This window comes from Ambystoma mexicanum, chromosome 1q (genome assembly GCF_040938575.1).
Source record: "Ambystoma mexicanum isolate Mex_15411 chromosome 1q, UKY_AmexF1_1, whole genome shotgun sequence".
Lineage (NCBI taxonomy): Eukaryota > Metazoa > Chordata > Amphibia > Caudata > Ambystomatidae > Ambystoma > Ambystoma mexicanum.
Genome location: NC_090922.1, coordinates 283,669,852 through 283,695,993, shown reverse-complemented (window position 1 = coordinate 283,695,993; position 26,142 = coordinate 283,669,852).

The window sequence follows — 26,142 nt, the reverse complement described above, 5'->3', positions numbered from 1 at the left end:
GGGAAGCCGTGGTGGGCTTGGGGCCCAGTAACCAACACAGAGACCAGATCACTGGGAAGAGCCTGAATCCCCAAGCTCAGTGTCTGAAGGATGTTGGCTGTCAAGAGAAGCACCACCAGGAAAGCGAACGCTCTCATGGAGAGGATACCCCTGAGAGGTAGCAATACTGTGAGCCAAGGCTGGAGAAGTTTTGGGAACCTGAGAAACCTGAGGTGCTGCGCAGCCCATGTGAATCTGAATGAGATTAGCACCAATATTGTGGGTCAAGGATGAGAATGCCTACAAGGTTTCAGGAGTCTGAGAAACTTGGGGAGGCAAGTGACCCATGTGAAGTAAATGAGAGAAGTATACATTTTGTGAGTCAATGCTGAGAAAACATACAAGGTTTTGGGAGTCTGAGAAACCCAAGGGGACAAACAGCCTGTGTAAATCCAGTGAGGTTAAAGGAACCTGAAAAAGCCTGAATTGACAAGTACCCTATTTAAAATACAAAGATTGAGAGCAAGAAAGTTTGCCAGAAAGCTGAGGGACTTCAGGGGAGTCCAAGATCCGTAGACTTGCTATCAAGCAACCTATGTTAAAAGTAAACCATATGGAGGATCTTTTCTGTTGAACAACAAACTCTGATTAGTAAATGCGAGATTGGAGGATGAACAAGCACTGCCTAAGGGATGGGATGCGTTATACAGCAGGCAGTGCCTAGGCACACACTGGTGCCCAACCTGCATGGCCGAAGTAGTGAAATACAGCGCTATAAAGATGCACTAACGATATAACGTTGCCGACCAATGGCGGTGCAGACTGTTGATACCTGACCAATTGAAATCACTCTGTGGCGATGTTTGTGAAGCATTTCTGCTGGACGTAAACAAGCAGTGACCTACCTTGTCTGAAAGAAGAGTACTACTGCTGTTTAGAGAAACAAGCTGTGTTCAGTTTTAGCCATTTGTTAATCATCTCGTGAAACGTCTGATGAGTCACCCGATACAGGAAAGCAAGCAAGAAAGATTTGGAACACTTTGGGCATGAAACCACCACATGTGATCAGAACGACGGTATGAGGCATTGCCCCTACACCAATACGCGTATTGTAGTCCTTGACGATTGGTGAAGACACCTATGTTCCCACTGGAGATGGTTCCACATCTTGGCCAGGAGAAGATGAGATAGATGGAACAAGTCTTAAGAATGCAGTATTATGCACTTTAGTAAATAAGTAAATTGTGAAGTATAATTTGTCTACTATAGATTGTTGGAATATTGTATACTGTTCAGATAGGTAGCCCTTGATGAATTTCCTGCTACTAAATTGAATAGTCCAAGAACGAAAGAAACATGTTGGGAAACATGATGTTTTAGTAACTTGTGTGATTGGAAGAGTTTGAGAGAGGATGGTATGCTTTGTTGTGTTTTTTAATTGACTCTGTTTGTACAGTCAATGAAACTTTATTTGGAATAGTGCAAGGACAACACTTATATTTTTCCTCCAAAAACTGTCTGCTTTGTAGTGCTAACAATCACAAATTAAATGTGCACATTTCTAACGATGTGAGATAATAATAAAATAAGTATTTGTGTCAAATTAAAAGTAGCCTGCTCCTTCAGATGACCGACTTGTGGAAATCTCCCCTCAAAATAGCTCTTTCATCCACAGGCATTGTGTAGTTCACTAGTGTAGGTCGTTAAGCCTATGAGAGGGATTGCTTGTGCGTTCACCTTCCCTGACGCCTCTTGGATTTGTTGTTTGAATAACAAACTCTGCTAGAAAGCTGTGAATTGTTGTTATGTTATGTTCTGTTGTTTTATACCGTGCAGCGCTATCAAGGGCAGTCTCCAGATGCTCACGTGGCTCTGCAAGAAAGAGGACAGGGTTGGTTAGTGACCTCCTGCCACCCTCCTGCACTGCCTTTGGGCCACCCCTTGCACTGGTGTCTGTACCTGTACCCACACACCCTCCACAGTTGCTTAACATCTGCTACAGAGGTTTTCATAGTTGACACAAGATAGTGTTCTAATTCGAGACCCTCATGTTAAAAATGAGAATAACAAAAGTGTTGCCACTCGCCAAGTGTACCGGAGTCCGCTGCTGTTGTCGCTGTATATTATAATGCTGGCCAGATCTTGTACACACTGCTTCAGCATTCCATTTCAGCTTTAGGGTGACGAGAATTTCAAAATAAATAAAAAAACGGTTATATTTTGTATGTCCCCACCAGTCTCTGTGGCACAATCAGTTTATGAATGTGGCTGGCATCTGAAAGGTTGGGAGTCGGATCCCACCTCGCCATGCCAGGTGGCGTAAGTGATACCACGAAATTCTGAATATCTAAAAGTGGCTCACAGTTTAAACAGTAACCAAGGGGGAGTTGTTTTGATAAAGTGTGATGCAAATTGTGCATTTTAAAGAATGTTTATTCAGTAACACTGGTCAAACCAATTAGCTGCATATTGAAGTAACTCATCAAACTGGGCCAAATTGGTAAAAAAAGTGGCCCACATCTGCATTTTGTGTTTTTTGATCGTCCATGGGCCTATTGCCTATAGGCCAGTCCGGGGCTAGATGTGCTGCCTTTATCTTTGTAATGTTTGTAATTGTGTATTTATAACACGCTTAATACCCAGAGGTTTCTAAGCATGGACCCAGGGATCGAACTTGTGTTGCTCCACATCGTCTTGCTTCCCAAGCGAGCGGGTTGCCCCTGAGCTCTCCTCTCGGCTCTTTTCAGTAAGACTTCACCAACTGAACACACACGTCACTCTTGCTCCTTTCTCTGCTTAAGGTTGCTTGCACCATTGTAAAACGCTACTGTAAATCAGGCCCATTGCACTAATTACCAAGAAGGGGCCCTAGCCCACACCATTCTCAAAAGACTTTATATAGAAAAAAAAGAATGCAGAAAAAACATTCTCTGACATAAACTCACAAACATTCTTTGGTTACGCTCAAGGCCACCGAAGAATATGGCTGGGTCGCGGACAACAAAAAATGGCATAGTACATCGTGGTGTTCTGTGAAAATACTACTACAACTGGCATGCGGTCAGGTCTATGTTCTGAAGCTCAAACATGATTTTAGAATTTAAGTCACAGAACTATTCCACAAATTACCAGCCTCAACTTCCTATTTTGTATTACTGACTTATCTATTCAATTCGACTATCTCTCCATGTGTATTTGCTTTTCTCACCACTTTAAAACTCCACCTATCCGCCAATTCATACTGGCACATAGATACCATATTACACAGCGTTATTTACACTGAGTTCCAATGCCGAACACGGGTTTCAATATACAGAATTAGACAAAATATAACTGAGCAATGAGTCATCACGGGTATCTGCAAACCAGCAACTATGCTTATTACTATGATAGATGTGCACTACTTTGTAGATTGTTAACTGTGCAATACTAAGGACAACACTTCTTGCTAGCCCAGAGTACATTAGCTATGTCTTCAATTAGGTTAGCAGTCACATTAGAGCCTTGAAAAAGACCACCCGAGGTCGAAACATGTCTCGGCTATAACAGCTAAGCACTACATATTTAATATACACTATAATACTCTATAATTGTGCGTTACCATGCGGGTATCTGGAATAAAGGTTTAACACATCGCTGTTCCATAGGGCTTAGCCGCTGTAACTGTAGACACGCAGCAGTCACCCAGAAGATTGAATCACTCAAATTTACCCAGTTCAGAAGAAGGTGTGCCTATATGCCAATTTACAAGCATTAATTATCTGCCAATTCACAAACATTCTTCTGCTTGCAAATATAAGTGTTGTCCGTCCACCATTTCTTCAATCCTTGAAAAGGCACTCTCACTATGAAATCACTTCCTACATTTCCTTTCACTAATTTTTCTGCATGAAGCAATCGGGATGAAGTACATCTCCCTCAAGAGAAGCTTCACCTTTTCATGTAAATAACTTGGTCAACTATGTTCATCACAAGAATAGCACTTTCCTTTCCATCTACTTAATCTAAAATGTTTTTTTCCTTTGAATTATTGCATCTGCTTTTAAAAATTCCTACCAATTACTTTGTACTTCACTTGGCCTCCTTTCTTCTGCTGTGGAGGCATGCCAAATAATGTGTCTTTCTCAACATATCTCTTCTGTTGACACACAGACTTTTTCTTATGAATTTCCCCATTGTTCCTTAACTTAAGACTAACAATTCGTATTGTTTTCCTCTTTAGAGAATTCACTATAGTCTCGCCTCTCTGCTTGTTTTTCTGCCCACTGATTTTGGATGTGATCCCTCTTTGCGTACAGCAAGCTCTCCACAACTGAATTCTCTTCTAAGCCTCCTTCACCTTTACATTCATCTCTATAGCCCATGTCACCAATCACCCACGTACTTGCCCATTTACTTGTCCATTCTGCTGACTGTAACGGTTTATTGAGAAGCCACCCTCAACACAGGTGGTTCCTTCCCTCCCCACTCAAGTGGTTACACAACAAACTGTTTAACAGATTCTTTTTTTTAGCCTTATCTCAGACACATTTCATGCCCCTTGGATCCCTCGCCCCTGAGCTAACAATGGCCAAAGAACCAGGCCGGTGTACGGGGAAATATATTGGTATTTATTTAAATTAAAAGTAATAGAAATGAGCACGAAAATGTCAAACACTACTTCATCCGTGGCACGACACAATCAACTTTTCTCAGCATAAATAAATCACAAAAGTGATTTGAAAAGAACACAGTCACAATTCTTCACTTTCTGCAAATTTCACTTCACAAAATAATTACATTGATCAATAACGTAGGCAATTATCATGTGATGTTGTGCGATTTGGATTTTTCCTGCCGGTTTAAATGGCGAGCTGCAGGATTTCAAGATTGATTCAAATACATTTTGCAATTATGATTTCGCCCACACTTTTGGTTTAAAATAAACACAGGGGCCCTCATTACGACCCTGGCGGAAAGTGACTGAAGTGCGGCCAATTCCGACCCATCGGGCACGAGCACTACGCCATGGCGGAAGTACAAAGTCTGCGATGGCGGAAATGTCCCCAAAACGCGCCTCACCGCCGTCGTACGGCGCCCTAGGTGCAATTCCGCCACCCATCTTAGCGGTCACCGTAATGAGCGGCAACCGGAAAGTACGGTGACCGTAAACATACGGAAACGGAAGTAAAAACATGCACGCCGTACACCTATAAAATCAGAATTCCCACACAACCATTAAAAATACTACCCTGAGACACATCCCAACCCGTCATCCACCCCAGTGAAAGCAATAGAAATGGGAAAAGTAGCGAAAAAAGCATGCGACCGCAAGCGGCAGGTCCACTTCTCCCGTGAGGAACTCACCGTGCTTACAGAGACCCTCCAGGAGAATGCTGCCGTCGTCTTCTCCACGCAAATGACCAGGACGGCACTTGCGAACAAGAAGGCCATATGGGCCCTGGTGGCACAGCGGGTAAGTGCGGTGGGGACCGCACCCCGCAACCCACTGCAATGCAGAAAGCGATGGGACGACCTGCGGATACGCGTACGGAGCATACTATCCGCCAATCGCAACATTGCCACAGCTACCGGGGGAGGATCGGAATCACCCATCAAGTTGACCCCCTGGGAAGAAATCTGTGCCTCCACCATTGGAATGGAGAGTATAGAGGGAGTCGGAGGGATGGAGAAAGGAGTGCAGACATCCGAAGAATCCGGTAGGTGGGCCAACTAATACAATGCCAAATCCACAATGTCCAATCATGTGAAGTACCATGTGTCCACATAGTGCAACAGTAACACATGTCCAGGAGAACGTCCACATACATTGGCCTGACAGCGCACTTTAAAACTCACATTAAATACATAAATAATTAAAAACCCTAAAAACACTCTCTACACGTGCAGCAGGCACACCCTAACTGCAGGCTGCAAAACAACTGCATCCTCAATCCACACAAAAATGAAACCACCTCCAAGGCCCCGACCCAAATCACCCTCAGGTACCACCCCAATGCATGTGATACATTGCCATTCCAATTTCCACAGACCCATAAATAACGCTCGCCCTCCTTTACTCCACCACAGGGTCCGATTCAAACGACGAGCTTCAGGACACCCCTACCAGCACACCTGCAAAGAGGGCCAAGACCAACGGCCAAAGACCCTCCACCTCAGCTGCACGCATCAAGACACGGCAGCAGCACAAATCAAGTGGCAGCACACAGGAGGGAACATCAACAGGCACCCCAGCAGCCAGCATGCCCACAACAGCACCACCACAGGTCCCCCCAATGGATGCCACAGAAGGCACTGCCTCTGGTGGCAGCAGCACCATAGGTGACACCCCATTAATGGCAGCATGCTCTGACACAGAATACGGGGATGTCGAAGTAAGATCCATCCATGACCTGTCTCAATCCCCCTGTTTGTTTCATCCCGTACACCATGAGGATACCACGCAGGGGCACCCACAAGACGACGACTGGCCATCCCCCACAAGCCCTGTGGCAAGGCAACATGAGGTGACCAGCCCCTCTGTGACACCACCGCAAATGGCCATGGCACAGCAGAGGCAACAGTCCCTCGACCAGGTGATCGTGCAACAGCAGCAACTGGCCACGCTCCTCAAGGACCATGCTGATGAATGTGGGGGTACTAAGGCAGCCATAGAAACATCAACTGAGACGCTTAGGGCAGAAATGGAGAGAAGCACCGAGAGCCTGAGAGTACAAATGGAGAGAAGCACCGAGAGCCTGAGAGTACAAATGGAGAGAAGCACCGAGAGCCTGAGGGGGGAACTGCATGCGACGTCCAAAGACGTATGTGCTGAACTTGCCGCTGTGCGCCGTGTGCTCACTGAGCTCTCACAAACCCTTAGGGACATGCATGGACGTGAGCAGGCAGAGACATCATCCATTGCAAGTTCCGTCCAGGGCAGCCCCCAACGTAGATCTGGGAGGAACCTGCGCTCCACAGGCAGGGGTGCCCCTGATACCCGGAGAGGGGGCTTGCAATAGCGTCTGCCCACTGACAATGAGCATCTGCGGACACTGGTGTTCGGGGGGGAGGTAGGAGGGTGGAGGGGGTGTGTTGGGCTTACTTGGGTGGCGGGTCGATGGGGTGTGTAACATAATTTCACATATGCTATAAACATTTCACAATCATCCAATGAGATGTGTGGACATTGATCTTTGTGTACGAGGCCTTTATAGGCGTACAGTCCATATTGTGCATGTTCCAGACACACACAGTGCCACAAGTCCCGTGTCCATGTATCAGCCACCAGGCGTGAGTGCTAGAAGCATGAATCTATGAGCATCTGACGAATGTCACGGCCCTCCTGTGCCTCGCGGACTCCTTGAGGTGCTGCCACATCCCCACCCTCATCATGACCATCTTCAGGTGCTTGCAGTTCTGCGTCAGGGGGCATGGGCACATTTCTACGTACGCACATGTTGTGTAGCATGACACATGCCATGACCATCTTTGCAACCTTCTCATGGCGGTACAGGAGTGCCCCGCCAGACCTGCTGAGGCAGCGGAAACGAGTCTTCAGTAGGCCGAATGCCTGTTCTATGACTACACGGGTACGTGAGTGGCCATGGTTGTAGTCCTCCTCATGCTGGTTCTGTGGGTTCCGGAGTGGTGTGAGGAGCCATCTCTTCAGTGGATACCCGGCATCACCTGTATGTGGACAATAAAGGACGTTTGTGGAATGACATTGCTACGTACGCACCCCCCCCCTTCCTGCCAGGTCATTGCCGCATCACATACCCCACATTATCATGCATGAAATGAGACTCACCGAGTAGCCAGGATTTGTTCCCTGCGTGTCGCTCCATGTAGCGTGGTATTGTAGAGTTCCTCAAGACCATAGAATCATGGGTTGATCCAGGAAATCGGGCACAACAATGTGTAATGATCCTGTTGGAGTCAGACACCATTTGTACATTAAGAGAATGAAATTGTTTTCGGTTGCGGTACTGGGCCTCCATGGCATGTGGGACGACCAATTCCACATGGGTGCAGTCGATGGCACCAATGCAACCCGGTATGCCGCCAAGTGCATGGAATCCCACTTTTGTGTTCGTAATTTCCTGCTCCGAGCGTGGTAGAGAGATGTAGTCGTCTGTGTGCTTCAGGAGGGCATCGAGCACTTGCAATAGTGTCCGTGAGAACAGTGGCTGTGAAATGCCATGCAACTGTCTGACTGTGTGCTGGTAGGTGCCTGTGGCCAGGAAGTGGAGTACAGACACCACCTTCAGTAGGGGTGGGATGGCAGTTGGGCTATCTATCATGCTGACAAGGTCAGCCTGTGTCATGTCCACAATGGCGGTTATGGTGTCCCGGTCCAAACGGTAGAGGGTGTGGATCTGCTCAGCAGTGAGGTTGAACGGATGAGCTCGGAGGCGTGGGATTGCGGGCTGCCTGCGTGGTGGTAGTGGCTGTGCTGGTGGGCCTTGCTGGCCCTGCCTTGCCCTCCTCCTCCTCCTGCCTCTCCTCTGTGCGGCCGGTTGTTGTAGTAGTTGGTGTTCGTCTTCTTCTTGAAGTTGGAGTACTTGCAGTGCTATCAGGTCCCCCAGGGCCAACATCGCTAGTCCTGCCGGTAGCATTTTGGAGTGGGTGTGGTTGTGGGAGGGGGTTGGGTGTGCAATTTATGTGTTTTCAGGCTGTATAGCCTCCACCTGTGGTGATTCATTCCACCTGTGCCAGCTGCAATCCCCTTTGGGCGAGCACCGTACCGAGGTTCACCGACGGGCGGGGCGTCCCATTTGTGAGTGAAGCCAGTTGCCATTTACACACACTGCCGCACTACATGGATGATTTTGTGATTTCATGCGGTCACAGATGCCTTTTCGACGTGATGTTGCAAATGAGGAATTCGAAGGACAGCGCTTTCGGTTTTCAGCTAGCGGCGAGGAGACGCCCACAGGTCTGACTGCAAATATAACGTTCTATTGTTTAATGTCCTTGGGACAGGGGCCATGGCGAGTATGCTATGATTGATATGGATAGTATGGGATGCGCAATAGCGTAGTGGACAAAAAGGCAGGACATTCCCAAATACATGTTACTTCACAACACTAGAATTCCGGGCTGGAGAACAGTGGATTTTGCAGACTGCATTACGCACTTACTCAATGGAAGTTTCAAATGTGATGTGAGTAAATAATCAGGCGTTTTCATACCGGGATGAGGGAATGATGTATGGATGCATGGACAGATGATTTGATGGAGAGTTTGCCATGTACAGGGCTTTTTGGAATCTATCCACCTCCCCTGCGCTATGTCATGCAGAGCTGCCATAGTGGGACCATCGTCTTTCTGCCCTTGTTGAACCCTCCCTGTCTCGACGCGCCTTCAGGCACTTGTGTCTATGCACGTTACTAATCCCATCTGATGGATTCTGTCTTCACAGACGCATGCACACAAACACTCGTTTGTAATGCTGTTTTCACCTTGATTTTTATGGTTGTGATTCGCAAGTGATTTTTGGGTGGGTATATTCCTTTTGAGTGGGCTAGCATGCATATGGCTGTAGATTTAGTGTGATCATTGAAGTGAGTTATACAATTGTAGTTCTGATGCCCATACTATTCTTTTTCATTTCATTTGGGTGACAGGTATCTCCTCCCCTTTTGCCGCTGCCATCTGTACGCCACTCCTGCAGATGGCTTTTACTCCCGACACCTGCTGCTTCGTGTCAATCAGTGGAGCACCATTACGATCTTATGGGACGATCGCCAATGGGCCACATGCCCTTACGCAGTGCTAGTGGCTAGGAGCAACATATCGTCCTTTCTGCTGGACTAGTGCCTACCTGATGGGACGGCCCTGCGGTTCTAGGCGCTTCCGTGTTGCCTTTTTGGACGTGAATGTAGCCCCTGTGTACCATGATGGAACAGGGCGTCACACAAGCAGAAGCTGGTCATTTCTTGCGGATGCAGCCCACAATACTGGAATGTATTTAGGAGTTCATGACCTAATGGCTGTATGGCCCTTGGTGGTTTTGTGGTGCATTAAATGTCTATTCTGTTTTTGTTTGTCTCATTTTTCTGCTCATGTTGCTGTACTTGGACCTTCAAATGCCTGTGCTGCATCAGTGCGGCAATGGTGCCATGGCAGATATGGATGCCCACTCACAAGGCACTTGGAGCCCCTGGATTCATTTGTTTGTTGGCATGCATGGGTGACTTGTTCATTTCACTGGTTGCATAGTGTGACTTCATTGCACCTACGAGGAGTTGTGCAATGTGGCCAGGGAGTGGTGTACAGGCACTCAGTAGGGCCGTTTACGGTTGATTCGCGATGCCGTACTTCTCACCATGGCGGAATGGTACTTTCCGCCATGCTTGATGGCGTTAGGTACATGTCCGCTAGGGTCGGAATTCGCGTACCATTGCGCCATGGTGGTAATTACGGTTTGGCATGGCGCGCGTGCGCGTACTTGGTGCAGTTAGCGTTGGCGTTCGCTACGGTGTCGCTAATGGCATCGTACTTTACGGTGACGGGTCGTAATCGCACCGAGCGCTATTCGATGGCGGTATTGCATTTCCGCCATCGTTTTTCGATTTCCGCCAGGGTCGTAATGAGGGCCAGGGTGATTTAGTGGTTTGTTTTTCAGACCCCTCCTTGCTTTGGTCTATGTTGGGAAGGCAGACAGAAACATTTGAATGATTTGGTGAATTTTGAATGTCTGACCTCCTTACTGAAAGGTCGATTTTGGGGAAGCTGAATAAAAAGGTTGGACAGATTTAAGAACAAAGACACCCCTCTTCCTTAAAGAAGTTGGGGTCAGCTGGAAAACAAGGATTAGCCAATAAATGTATAGGCTATAGTTTTTAGCACACACTGTGACGTGAGCTTTGTTCATTTCAAATTTTAATAAAATTCAACTTGTAGTGTTCTGTCAAATGGGGAATTAATTAAATTCATATTTTGGGTTAAATAGGCTAAGGATATACAGTTTACCTCGACCTCCCCCCGTCACCCATTATAAAGGGAAAGGATTCAATGCGTGCAGACTCCCCACCTTTTGGTTTCCCATCTCTCAGTTCTACTTACATAGCAAGCCTCTGTTTAAGGTTCAGGAAAGCAAGCTGCATCTCAGGACACTCTGGAAAGATAAGGCAGGGGTCTTGTTACTACACTCTCAAAGATGGCTTCCCACTCTCCACCATAGAACCCAGTCAGCATTGAGGCCTCTCAGCAATTCCGTCTGTTGTCTCCTTACAGCTGTCAGCTGGTAAGTTTTGGAACCCTTCCTGATGTCTGTCTGTCTTTCTGTCTGTTCTCTATCCTAGTGCAGCACCCCTTATATAGCACTGATGACACCACCAATTTTACAATTTTGGGGAGGTACCTTGCAATAATTCCTGCCACTAGGATTGGACAGGTATCCTGCTCTCTCCTCCCAAACCCAGCCTCCAAGTCAGGATTGATTTATGGGTCTGGAGCAACATACCGCAATTCCCATTTATGATCGCCCTTTGTTCGCCTTTCAACTTTTTGGCAAAAATGAAGTTATGTATCACAGCTTCATAATTTTACTAGCAACTCCCATAATAAAGATATTTTCTGATTCAGCTAATGATGGAGAATTAGATAAGAAGACCACCAAATCTGTACCATGTAACACGGCCCTGTGGCACCTTTCTGCCATTTCCATAAAAAACACAACAGTTATAAATATGTAAGTAATTAAGCATATCCCAAATTTCATTTTCCACCCGCTCACCAACTCTCACCTTCAGAACAAGTTCAGATCAGCCAGAAACACATCTTAAGTAGCCTTTATTGTTCATGAGTCGCAGGTGGATGCATTTTATCACATGTCCACATAATCAACTGGACATTGCATAAAAATGGTACATAGATGAAGTCCATCCACCTTATGATGTCTGAGAAAAAGTCCAAAATGAGAATAGTCCTTTTAAATTAATAGTGAATCTTCATGTGTGAAAAATGTCCCTCCTCCTGCCTTCCAGCCATTTGTTTTCACTGGGTCAGCCTGTGCCCAGGGTTTTTTTTTTCTCAGTCTCCTTTGTGTTGGATGCTTGCTCTTTGACGCGAGTGCCCCGATTTTCACGCATAGTAGTCATGCTCCAACCAAGAGTAACTTTTTCATGTAGTCAATGCTTTCAGAGCCAGCAGGTCTGGTGAACACTGAATTTCGACACCTTTAGCAAGATATTTTATTGTGGTTGGTCATTAGATAAGAGATGTGACATCCAGGTTAAACCTAGACATGACCAATGTAAAAAATAATGAACAAAAATCAGTGATAGTGTCGGAACAAGCCATAAACCGACAAGAAGAAAAACATACATAAAATCATTGTGAAAGGCAATCACAGAGTCATAGAATGGGCCAATAAGCCAATACCCAGCCCCAACATAAAGGAGGCATTATACTAAACGGTAACGTGTTTCAAATGTGGTAAAGTGACCCACTGTCATCTTTACCATAACAGTGTATGTGTGGGCCACTGCCCATGACAGACCATCCTAAGTAGTCAATGCACATGTAGCCCGGCCAGTGGTCTCTTTATATTAACAATGGACACACAAGTAAATTACATATCTGTTAGTATGAACTACACATATGCAGAAACAATAAAACAACGTTTTTTCATTTGCCTTCAAATGGTCTAAGAGAATTTTTTATTTTGACAGATGGTTTGCAATAAAATGTGAGCTGCTCCCATCTGTGATGGTGCCATCAATGTGCTCATGAGCTGTGCACCAAGAGGCTCAGAGTTACATTGGCATAGCTTCCAACACTTACCGAAGTAAAAGAGTGTTGCTGCATTAAACCATCACTTTAAAGTCACTTCAACTAAAGTTTTGTCCTCTGAAATTCAAGGGTTTTGTTGTATTAAACTGTTTCAACTTGACTCTCTCTTAACTAACGTTTGTTTCACTAAATTACCAGTGTTTTGTTATATCTTGCATCACTTGTAGTGCTAAAGGTTGCCATATTTAATATAACCAGTATGTTCATACGGTGAGAAAATTGTAACCGTGGACCACTGGCTATGATCTGTCAGGGGTTTTGACCCGTGTTCGAGTTATTATGCTGCAACATTTGGGGCTGTGGGCTCAGAAAATCCAAGATGGCCGAAAAAGCCCACATTGCGCCAGAATCCAGGAAAACCGTGCAGTTTTTGCGCACACCAAAATGGTCGCCTAACCATAATCGTGGACCAGAAGGGCCATGAGTGAAACCTGGTGCCAAAGGAAAAACAGTAGTGCCTGTTAGCTCAAAAAGCGCTTTGAAATCACCTTTGTTTCTCTGAAATGCAAGCTAAACATTTCTATTTTAAACATTGCAAGATATTCAAAAATCTCACTGAACACCAGCAGACATTTGGCAGAATGAAGTCTTGTGTGCATACAAAATCTGGAAAGATGAAGAGCCCAAAACAATGTTTATAACAAAATTGGCTGAGCTGTGGATGTCAGCAGCTTAACTGAAATTAGATTTAAAACCACTAAAATCTAAAAGTTTAAAATAAATGGGTGACCTACTGTTGAATGTCACATAGTTTTGAACTTAGAATCAGCATTCTAGCTGCATGTGTAAAAATTGTAAGTTGATTTGGATGAAGAAAAACTGGGAACAAAAGTGACATTTAGCTGAAGCCTGGCTTAAAGAGATTGAATTCTGCCTGACAACTACCCCCGACGGGAGTTGAAACTTGCTCAACAAATGTTCCCAGGCCTGGCCTGCATTCTCCTGCCCTCACCAAAGGGAGATGACACCTCTCTGATTGGATTAGGGGAGGAGCAGCGCAGCTGGGGACTGCAGGAAACTGAACAATGAGCCTTCCTTGGCTCAGGCAAATGGTAATTTAGGGGGGTCGTAAAATAGCTTCCTCTTGGGAGAAACTGGGAGGAGCAGTGCCTTTGTGAGCAACCTGAGCTGGAGGAAGTGGACAAACCAGAAATTCCACCATGTGCTTTGGGAAACCACACCCCTCTGGGCCAGAGCATGATTTTAAAAAGATGGATAATTCATAGTATGGACTTGTCAAAATTATATAATTAATATCATTATTTTTGTGATTTTTCTGTGCACATTTTAAGAGGTGTTAGGACTCTGTACCATGTTCTGAGGCAAAACCCCATGAATTATGGAGATTGCAGACACGTTCATGGTAGAAAAATGAAAATTTACTGGAATATATGTAGAAAGGCGGTGTACATCTGTGTAATTTTTGGTAAAAATCCAATATTGGTAAACCAACTAAAAACGAAAATAAGTTGCCATTTTTGAACCCTGGCCCTTAGAAACATCAGAGTTGGAACAGAGACCTACCCGAAGTAATATATGATATGTACATGTAATGTCAACCACTTGTGTATTTGGGAAATATGTGTAGTTATGAAAATGATTTTCTAAGGTAAAAGCAAAGGGGAGTGTTCTTTCTTTGGAGCCATAAACATGACACCTGATGACATAGGATGACTCACTGCTCCCTTCTCAAATCAGGTCAAAGAGAAATCCTTAACCCATCAAATCATGAGTGGGTTGGGCATAGAAAGTTAGCATCCACACCCATTTTCAAAAGACATGAAAAGAGCCACTGGAAGCCGGACAGGGACATTCATTTTCCAACCTTCAACTGAATTCCTGCGCAGCACGCTGACGTAGAACTCCACAATCCAGAACTCCAGAGATCCAGACTAACTCCAGAACAAAAACTCCAAAGAGCTGAACTCTTCGGCAGGCCTCAAAATCTTTTGCAAACTATTCAACCGCCGGGCTGTGCGGTTTGCTGCTTGCTAAGAGTCTTGTGTATCCTGAACAGAACCAGTACCCAGAAAGCCGTGCGGCATCCAGAATCCACTTGATCCAGACCAGTAGAACCAGAGACCCAGATCAGACCGCTGTCAACAGAACTGGTGCCTGATTGACCCGCCAGTCCAATCTGCTGACCGGACCCTGACGGCCTATTTCAAATTCATAGTGTGAGTACTCAGCCAGAACTGTGCAAAACCAATCTCTTAGCTTAAAATAATCTGATTCAAAACATTTGAACCTGTCCAGAACTGCATCATAGGAATCGTGTGTTCATTCTCCGATTTTAAACCTGTAAACGTGTCATTTTGCCATTTTGAATCATTATTTCATTTCTGAAAAACTATCTTCATAGAATCTTCCGTATCTTTTGAATCGTAGGTGCTAGGAACGAGATTTAACTTTCATTTGAAAGCTAAGATTCTAATCTTTCCAACAAGCCTAGCGCCTCCATAATTGCGCTCGATGCACTCGAAAAAAGTGCCGCGATTTGACATTTTGCTTCATTTCAACCACGTGTAGAAAGATTTGTCCTTTGCTTCCATTACTGAAATCCGTTTTCAACCTGATAATCCCTCATTAATCATTGTTAGTGTGGACCTGAACTGATTTAAAGTATCTCTCACTCACCCTGAACCTCTAGAGGGAATTAAAATCAATTTTAGCATATTTCACTCCCTTGCAAATCACCTGAAAGTCTTTCGCCTGTGTTTCAAAATCATCCCTGGCGCTATAAGCTTGCTAGGGGGGAACTGAATTCGTATTGTACTGTGATTGTATTCCTGAAGACTGTGTGTGTTACTTCCATCTCCTTACATTGCATAGGGGGGGGGGAGTGAATTGTCAGAGAAAAAGTGATCATATTATATTTTGCTGAAATCATATCAAGTTTATTTCTGTACTGCCTTTTATTCATCTTTGCATCTCCTTGAAACCATAAAGCATTCTCAGCTACCTTATCCTCTATACTACGCCTAAGTAATTAAACCAGTGTGCCAGTATAACATCATCCATTGTTGATCACTATCATATGTCTAAGTGTGATATCAAATATTAATTTATTATAAAAGTGTGATATATATCTATTGTTTAATTTTTTCAAATAAACCTTTTTAATCTGCGAAACAAACCTACTTCTTGGTGGGGTCAGGGGGATTCTAAGAGAGGGGCGTTATACAAGGGTTCATCATCCAGATTATATCTTGTCATAAAAATATATAAATAAGGGCTTCCCTTGAGCAATCCCAGACAAGGCACTGACTTAGTGGGAATGCTTGATTGGAGTCATTAACAGATCTGTGGCCACTTTGTGATAATTAGGAACCAGAACGAGAGTGTGGTGATGTTTGGTGTTTTAGAAAACATTTTGAAAATATTTTTTGTGACCAGCTCATATGCTTTAGTAAGATTTTACAATGATAATTTATAGTGAAAATTTAGCACAAAAATATGCCACAAATTCTTTTGAGGATGCATACAAAGGCACCTAGAATTCCAGTGATAACTCTCAAGCTTCCCAATGGCTGCCCATTCAACCTCCTGCATCCTTGCAGACAAATAACCTATTTTTCTCCTACTGATATTTTATGAATTATACGTGCGAGAATTCTCACAAGAATGACTCATCGGTGTAAAAATAATTTGAAAAGTCTCACTTGCAGAAATGCACTTTGGGAGATATACAAAAGATTGTGGTGTCAGGAGCCACATTTTTTTAAAAAAATTGACAATATTTGCACCAGACCACCAACACCAAAAGGCACATCGGCACCATGTTGTGCCCTACTTGTTTAAAATTTGGAGCAAATCCATCCAGCGATTTTCACTGTATAGCTGTTTAATGAAAACACATTTCCCCTATTGGAAAACCAATGCAAATGTTGAAAAGCAATAACTTTTAAACCATTAAATTAATTTGCAACAGATTTTCATGTTTTAGGAGGCTCTAATAGGAAAACATCTTTAGACATTGTTATACAGATATGTGTCGATCTTTGCAAAACCTTCAAAAATTTATTGACTCGACTTAACTTTTGGGGAAAGTTTGGTGTTGTTTTGTGGAAGGTGGCCAAACTTATAGGTAAGGTCCTGAAATTTTCTAAAGCCCAATTGAATTGAATAGGAAGAACATTCTGTCATGCCTGCAGGAAGAACCATGGGTGGATTTTCAATATATTTGCATGAAGAGCGGTGGCATGGTCCCAAAAGCTTGCATTTGCATATTAGTGTTCATACATCCAGGGAATTTTTTAAAAAATGACCTAAAAGTGGGTAAAAAAGAATCAGCAATATATATTGTTCCCACCTGCATACTCACCTCCTGATACATACTCTGCAGGCGCTTCTGGAGCAATCGGGAAGGTGCACGAGTTTTGTGGACATTGGCACTGATTTGTCAATTGAAAAATGTGAGGAAGATCAGGAATTTTGAAAGAGACACCATGTTGTGTTTGCAAACTATTCCCATAGTCTGCAAACATTGCAGTGAGAAACTATTCAAAAACACAACTTTGCACTTGTCTAACATATGAAACAACCTCATGGTAGGACGTGGTGGAATAGGTAAAGATGAAGGAAAAAACAATCTTGTTTTTTTTTTTTCTCCATTGTTTTTGAACATCGCACGGTTTTGGGCCATTGCTGTTTGTGAATTCTAAAGATCAAGCACATCATGTGTGTAGATAGATAGATAGATAGATAGATAGATAGATAGATAGATAGATAGATAGATAGATAGATAGATAGATAGATAGATAGATAGATAGATAGATCATTGTAAGCTTATGCCTAAATTATACTTCCCATAGGAAGAACACTTTTGTTGAATCTAAAAAAAGAAAACAAATTTGATAGGGGAGCCCAACCATTGTGAAATGCTGAATGACTTCCATTAAAAACATATTTGCTGTGCCTACAGTCTGAGCCGCTGGAGGTATTTTTGCCAATTTTGCACATGTAGTTGCGGTCTAGTGCTGAGAGTGTGATTTCACTCATGTTGTGTTAATTTGTGTCATGGCTGCCAGAAACTGCCTATTGGGTTAACGTGGACACTGGGCATTACCGCAACAAAGACCATCGTCTACTCTTGGTTGCTTGGTGGGACCTGCAACATGGCTGAAGCCTAGGCCCCAGGGATTTGGCAAGTCTCCATCATTGCATCATTGGATATATCAAGGAATGTATGGGTGCCAGGGGCACCCAGCTCGCTGCCAAATAAAAAAAAAATAAAAAACAGAAACTACAGTACAGAGCTATGCCTAACCACACCATCACAGATGGCATCACCGAGGGCATCATTGAGGACATCACTTTTGGCATTACTTATGCCCTACTCAATGATGTCAGTGGTAACTAAAAGTCATGTGAAACATTTGAATGCCATATATCAAGACATGTGGCATGCTAACACAGATGAAATATACCATCTAATTTATTTCTTGTATACTTAAGGTCTGCAACCTTTGGATCGCCAGCTCTAGCCTGCATATTCAATGATGAGCGAGCATAGTAGAATGTTTACAACTTTGGAAAGTGCAGTGCATTGTTCACTGTTGTCATGAAACCTGTGTGTCTTCCAAACATGTATTTTCTCAAGGGTGACCTTTACAGGCCACATGCCATCACCCTCATCGTCTCTACATGATTGGTTAGGGCGTTCGTTGCGCTTGGTTTAGCTCAGTGTGTTGTGACATGAAAAATAAAGGGAGTTGGGGAAACTGTTTCTTCTCTTTTACGTTATTAATCTTTTTCTGGACAACTATAAAATCGTAGTTTTGCTTCAGGGTGTGCCTACTTTGCACAGGCCACCTATTGAAGGACAGAGTGATAAAGGCTGAAGAGTATTCCTTTGCTGGTAAATGCTCATTCAATCCTGCCTGACTCATGTGTGGAAGAAAATCATGCTTGCCCATTGACAGTATTTTTAAATGTGGACTCCACATACGCTAGTGATGTCATGTGTGATGTCAACAGTGATGTCATGTGTGATGCCACCGGTGTGCTCCTGGACTGTGCAATGGGGCAGCTTGTTGGTTAGGCAGTGTAGGACCCGATACCTGCTGAATTTCAGTGGTTTTGTTGCATCAAACCAGTCCTTTTATGTTACTTCACCTGAATCAAGATATCCTAATTTTCTGTGGGTAGTGGAAAAGCAGTCTTGAAAGGGAGGGAAAAGTTCAACCAGCATCGACGTTCGGTGAAAGCTCAAAAAAGTGCCTGACAGTGTAAGCATGACACTGCTTATTTTTTGCTGACCAATTGTGTCATGTAATTTGTTGTTTCAGCAGAGAAATTCGCCATGTTTTCATAGTTTTAAAAAATCGCCTGATGTTGCCTTCTCAAGCTAAATACAGTTTTCTATTTTTAAAGTACCAATTTAAAATTGCCATATGAGTAAACATATGAAAAATAGTTTCTGCGCTCATAGATCGGAACATTTTGAAATATAATCCATGGCGTTCAATGGAAGCCTGGCAGTGAGGCTGGAGGGTTCCCGGAGCAACTTTCTCATTACTTCAGCTTCACGCTTCAGAGGAAACAGGTTTACGTTTGTCACACTGCTCAGAGGCAACGGGTCACTAATTGCTTGACACATTAGCTTTGTTGAAAAATATCACTGCCCTTGGCCAAATTTGCTCAGTGCGGATCGGCTCCTGTTATTGTTACCAATTCATTCTCAACTGCAGGTTTTTTTTTTTTTTTGCAGTGTAAAACGTATGTGTTTTAAAGGACATTCTGAGACAATTTGGTAACTTTTTCAAATACTGACCTCTCTGCTGTCGATGACCTACAGAGGGAAAGGGCGCACTCCGCACGCTAGATGCCGCATCTCCATTCTATACTTTAAAAGGGAAGTTAAATGGAGGAGGCAGTGAATCGACTTGTTCTGCCAATTCACATGGAAATGGCGTATGCTGAGGCTACCACAATGCCTAATGTGTGGGGGTGTTTGCCAGGGCTCAGCCCTGGCACTTATAGTCTAAAATTTACTTTAATTATGAAGTGCTGGTGAAAGTGCATCCATTGGGTCTACTTACAAGTATGGCGGTAAGGCAACTACGGTGCTGGTATCGCTACTGGCACCGTTGCTACCATACCGCCATACTAGGAGTTCTGCTCGCGGGTGCCCTTGCAGCCACCAGGTCTGACCTGGTGGCCGTACCAGTACCCGCAAGCAGAACATGATGGTAGCACCTGTACCATTATTAACGGTACCGGTGCTACCACCCTCTGCATTCCCATTGAGTCCCATGTGGCTCACATGTGAATGGAGATGTACCGGGCCCAGCACCCGTGAAAAGGCAATTACCGGATTTTGGCTGGGCCGGAATAGCCCGGTAATTGCCCATTCGCAGTTGCCGGACCTGGGTGCGAGTTTGGAGGTAGCCTTGCCGGTAAAACCAGCAAGGCTACCTCCAACCTCGTAATGAGGCCCATTGTCTTGGTAGGATAGCTCAGGGGAAACATTCTCGCCTTGAAAACAAGACGACTCAGAGCACCACAGGTTCGTTCGCGGGTCCATGCTTAAAAACCTCTGGGTATTCAGCGCATTATAAATAACCTATCATATCAATGATCAGGTGCGAGCTGCAGTATAACCCCAAACATGTCGACACTGTGGAGAGAAGCTATGGTGTTGAAAGCAGTGGTGGGGAATTGCCCACCTACATGGTCGGAGGGATGCACAAAAACATGTAAGCCCTGGCTCTTCCTTTTGTAACACTTTAAGCACTGGGCTACAATCTGCACGTACATGGTGATTTATGAAGGAAATGCAATGCAGCCACCACAATTTGCGCAGGAAAATAGCAATGCTTCAGACAGAAAATAAGAGCAATGCACAAGTGGTGGTTTCTCGTGTCGAGTTCAGAAGTGATCGTCATGATGCTAAAATGTAACATTCGTGTTCACTGTTCATAGTGTAGGGCCAGAGAAGGAGTCCCAAGGTGTGTAATTCAAAATCTTTTTTTTTTAAATGTAGATTTGCCTGATTAACAAGTCAAACTTATGTCTGATTGATCGAGTGGTACATTCCTACAAAATCACCTCACATAGCATGCCCTTTAGAATCAGCGTGCTCTAGCAGAGTTTGTAGGAGTGCCAGCACTTTATTGGCCTTTCAAACGTAGCAGAATTTCTCTATTCATCCCAATCAAAGTTATCTGAGTTTTTGTGCAATTTACAGTATCATTAAGCAAACTGCAGAAATGTAAAGCACATTGAACACACATGTGACAAGCTAGGACACAAACCAAAAGGAACGTTACATCCAAATGTAACTATTTTCTGCAAACAAGAAAGCATCCTACTTACAAATCTCATTAGGTTCTAAATAACACCACTGGGTTTCCATTCACGACTTTCACCAGGTTATCATGCTCTCATTTCCTGAAGGCATACTCTCAGCACACTTTTTAAGTGGCCTGAAGATTCCACAGGTTAATAAACCCACTCTTCACCTCAATGAGCTAACAAAATAATGCATCAAAACCATCTACATGTCACGTGCATTTTCATCAAAAAGGCACACCTTTTCCAACTTCATCACTATTTCGAAAAACAGAAAACATGCCCCTGAAAAGTTGCATTCCCAACGAGGATTCCCATTCTCCATTGTAAGCCCCAACCTCCAAATCAGTATACATGCGCATGTCAAAATCCACACCTTACAGATCAGGGATAGAGAATGGCGAACATAACAAGGTTTTTAACTTTGGCATCTGTTGGGAAGGGGCCGACCCCACCCCACTCCCCTAAGCACTTTAGAGTAAGGCGAGCAGCATTTCAAGCACTATGATGGTCCAGGGGGGAGGGAGCTGAGTGGTAGGACCCCACCCTAATATAATCAGCCCACATAGTGTAGCCCAAGACAGGAGTAGACTGCTATTTAGTATAGATGTTAGTGCATTTCGTGTAGATGTTAGTAACCATAGGGTGGAGTCACGGCCTGCGCAGCGAATGCAGCATTTCATGCACTAGGCCCTAATTGCAAGACAATGGAAATCTCCAGCCATGCCCGAGCTCCCATGAGGACAATCCACACCCCTGACCGCCATAAATCTCATTCATTGTTCTAAAAGTGTTGCAAAAAAATGGTCTCTCCACAAGGAATGTGCCGTACAAGGCCATAATCATAGACAGGCACAGGTGTGCATGTTCGCTCGCACTGGCCAAAGCATGACTCGGGCCCATCCCCAGGCAACCACCAGTTATAGCCCATTTAACTGACTAAGGGGGTAATTCACAGTCTGCGCCAGCCGCGTGCGCCAAAATCCATTTCCGTGCACAGCGTATTCATGGATTTCAACATCCATTACCAGTCGTGGCGCAGAGTGGCGCAGCGACCCTGCAGCAGCGCCAGTTATGACCCAACCCCTCCCCGTGCGCCATGTACAGCGCACAAATCCTGTACATGGCGCACAGGCCAGTGGACCAGCATTCAGGCCACCAAACAGAAAAACGCCTGTAAAACTCCCCGTGCACCCCTCCGAATACATGTACCATGCTGCGTGGGGAGAATCACACGCAATTGGCCCTGTGCGAGCGGGGTACGTGTATTACTGGGGTTAGCGGGCAGTTTCACACGCGATTTCGCTGTAAGAGCGGGGTATGTGTATTTCGGGGGTGCGCAGGAAGTTTCACATGCGATTGTCCCTGTGCGAGCAGGGTATGTGTATTACTGGGGTTCGCGGGGAGTTTCAATTGGCCATGTGCGACCGGGGTACGTGTATTTCGGGGGTGCGCGGGAAGTTTCACACGCGATTGGCCCTGTGCGAGTGGGGGACATGTATTACTGGGGTTCGTGGGGAGTTTCACATGCGATCGGCCCTGTGCGACCGGGGCACGTGTATTTCGGGGGTGCTCGGGAAGTTTCACACGCGATTGGCCCTGTGCGAGTGGAGAACGTGTATTACTGGGGTTCGCGGGCAGTTTCACACGCAATTTCGCTGTCAGAGCAGGGTACGTTTATTTCGGGGGTGCGCGGGAAGTTTCACACGCGATTGGCCCTGTGCAAACGGGGTACGTGTATTACTGGGGTTCGCAGGGAGTTTCACACACGATTGGCCCTGTGCGAGCGGGGTACGTGTATTTCGGGGGTTCGCGGGAAGTTTCACATGTGATTGGCCCTGTGCGAGCAGAGTACATGCATTGCGGGGGTGCGCGGGAAGTTTCACATGTGATTGGCCCTGTACGAGCGGGGTACGTGTTTTACTGGGGTTCGCGGGGAGTTTCACACGCGAATGGACCTGTGTGAGTGGGCTACATGTATTTCAAGGGAGCGCGGGACGTTCCACACACGATTGGCCCTGTGCAAGCGGGCTATGTGTATTACTGGTGTTCGTGGGCAGTTTCACATGCGATTTCACTGTCAGAGCGGGGTATGCGTATTTTGGGGGTGCGCGGGAAGTTTCACACGCGATTGGCCCTGTGTGAGCAGGGTACGTGTATTTTGGGGGTGCGCGGGAAGTTTCACATGCGATTGGCCCTGTGCGAGCGGGGTACGTGTATTACTGGGCTTCGTGGGCAGTTTCACATGTGATTTCGCTGTCAGAGTGGGGTACGTGTATTTCGGTTTGCGCAGGGAGTTTCACACGCGATTGGCCCTGTGTGAGTGGGGTACGTGTATGACTGGGGTTCGCAGGGAGTTTCACACATGATTGGCCCTGTGCGACCGGGGTACGTGCATTACTGGGGTTCGTGGGCAGTTTCACACGCGATTTCGCTGTCAGAGCAGGGTACGTGTATTTCGGGGGTGCGTGGGAAGTTTCACACGCGATTGGCCCTGTGTGCGAGTGGGGTACGTGTATTACTTGGGTTCGTGGGGAGTTTCACATGTGATTGGCCCTGTGCGAGCGGGGTACGTGTATTTCGGGGGTTCGCAGGAAGTTTCACACGCGATTGGCCCTGTGCGTGCGGGGTACGTGTATTACTGGGGTTCGTGGGCAGTTTCGCACGCAATTTCGCTGTAAGAGCGGGGTATGTGTATTTCGGCGGTGCGCAGGAAGTTTCACATGTGATTGTCCCTGTGCGAGCAGGGTAGGTGTATTACTGGGGTTCGCGGGGAGTTTCAGATGCGATTGTCCATGTGCGACCGGGGTACGTGTATTTCGGGGGTGCGCGGGAAGTTTCACACGCGATTGGCCCTGTGCGAGTGGGGGACATGTATTACTGGGGTTCGTGGGGAGTTTCACATGCGATCGGCCCTGTGCGACCGGGGTACGTGTATTTCGGGGGTGCTCGGGAAGTTTCACACGCGATTGGCCCTGTGCGAGTGGAGAACATGTATTACTGGGGTTCGCGGGCAGTTTCACACGCAATTTCGCTATCAGAGCAGGGTACGTTTATTTCGGGGGTGCGCGAGAAGTTTCACACGCGATTGGCCCTGTGCAAACGGGGTACGTGTATTACTGGGGTTCGCAGGGAGTTTCACACGCGATTGGCCCTGTGCGAGCGGGGTACGTGTATTTCGGGGGTTCGCGGGAAGTTTCACATGTGATTGGCCCTGTGCGAGCAGAGTACATGCATTGCGGGGGTGCGCGGGAAGTTTCACATGTGATTGGCCCTGTACGAGCGGGGTACGTGTTTTATTGGGATTCGCGGGGAGTTTCACACTCGAATGGACCTGTGTGAGTGGGCTACATGTATTTCAAGGGAGCGCGGGACGTTCCACACGCGATTGGCCCTGTGCAAGCGGGCTATGTGTATTACTGGTGTTCGTGGGCAGTTTCACATGCGATTTCACTGTCAGAGCGGGGTATGCGTATTTTGGGGGTGCGCGGGAAGTTTCACACGCGATTGGCCCTGTGCGAGCAGGGTACGTGTATTTTGGGGGTGCGCGGGAAGTTTCACATGCGATTGGCCCTGTGCGAGCGGGGTACGTGTATTACTGGGCTTCGTGGGCAGTTTCACATGTGATTTCGCTGTCAGAGTGGGGTACGTGTATTTCGGTTTGTGCAGGGAGTTTCACACGCGATTGGCCCTGTGTGAGTGGGGTACGTGTATGACTGGGGTTCGCAGGGAGTTTCACACACGATTGGCCCTGTGCGACCGGGGTACGTGCATTACTGGGGTTCGCGGGCAGTTTCACACGCGATTTCGCTGTCAGAGCAGGGTACGTGTATTTCGGGGATGCGTGGGAAGTTTCACACGCGATTGGCCCTGTGCAAGCGGGGTACGTGTATTACTGGGGTTCGCGGGCCGTTTCACATGAGATTTCGCTGTCAGAGCAGGGTACGTGTATTTCGGGGGTGCGTGGGAAGTTTCACACGCGATTGGCCCTGTGCAAGCGGGGTACGTGTATTACTGGGGTTCGCGGGAAGTTTCACACGCGATTGGGCCTGTGCGAGCGGGGTATGTGTATTTCGGGGGTTCGGGGAGTTTCACACGCGATTGGCCCTGTGCGAGCAGGGTACGTTTATTTCGGGGGTGCGCGGGAATTTTCACATGTGATTGGCCCTGTGCGAGCAGGGTACATGTATTACTGGGGTTCACAGGCAGTTTCACACGCGATTGGGCCTGTGCAAGCGGGCTATGTGTATTTTGGGGGTGCGTGGGAAGTTCCACAGGTGATTGGCCCTGTGCGATTGGGGTACATGTATTACTGGGGTTCGCGGGCAGTTTCACACACGATTTTGCTGTCAGAGCGGGGTACGTGTATTTCGGGGGGTGCGGGAAGTTTCACACGCGATTGGACCTGTGCGAGCGGGCTACGTGTATTACTGGGGTTCACGGGGAGTTTCACACACGCTTGGACCTGTGTGAGTGGGCTATGTGTATTTCAGGGGTGCGCGGGAAGTTCCACACGCGATTGGCCCTGTGCGAGCGGGCTACGTGTATTACTGGGGTTCACGGGCAGTTTCACCTGCGATTTCACTGTCAGAGCGGGGAATGTGTATTTCGGGGGTGAGCTGGAAGTTTCACAAACGATTGGCCCTGTGCAAGTGGGGTATGTGTATTACTGGGGTTTGCTGGTAGTTTCAAATGCGATTTTGCTGTCAGAGCGGGGTACGTGTATTTCGGGGTGCGCGGGAAGTTTCACATGTTATTGGCCCTGTGCGAGCGGGGTACGTGTATTTCGGGGGTGCGTGGAAAGTTTCACACGTGATTGGGCCTGTGCGAGTGGCGTACGTGTTTTTCGGGGGTTTGCGAGTAGTTTCACACACGATTGGCCCTGTGCGAGCAGAGTACGTGCATTTCGGGGGTGCGCGGGAAGTTTCACACGTGATTGGCCCTGTGCGAGCGGGGTATGTGTATTACTGGGGTTCGCAGGGAGGTTCAGACGCGATTGGCCCTGTGTGAGTGGGCTATGTGTATTTCAGGGGTGAGCGGGAAGTTCCACACGCGATTGGCCCTGTGTGAGCAGGCTACGTGTATTAC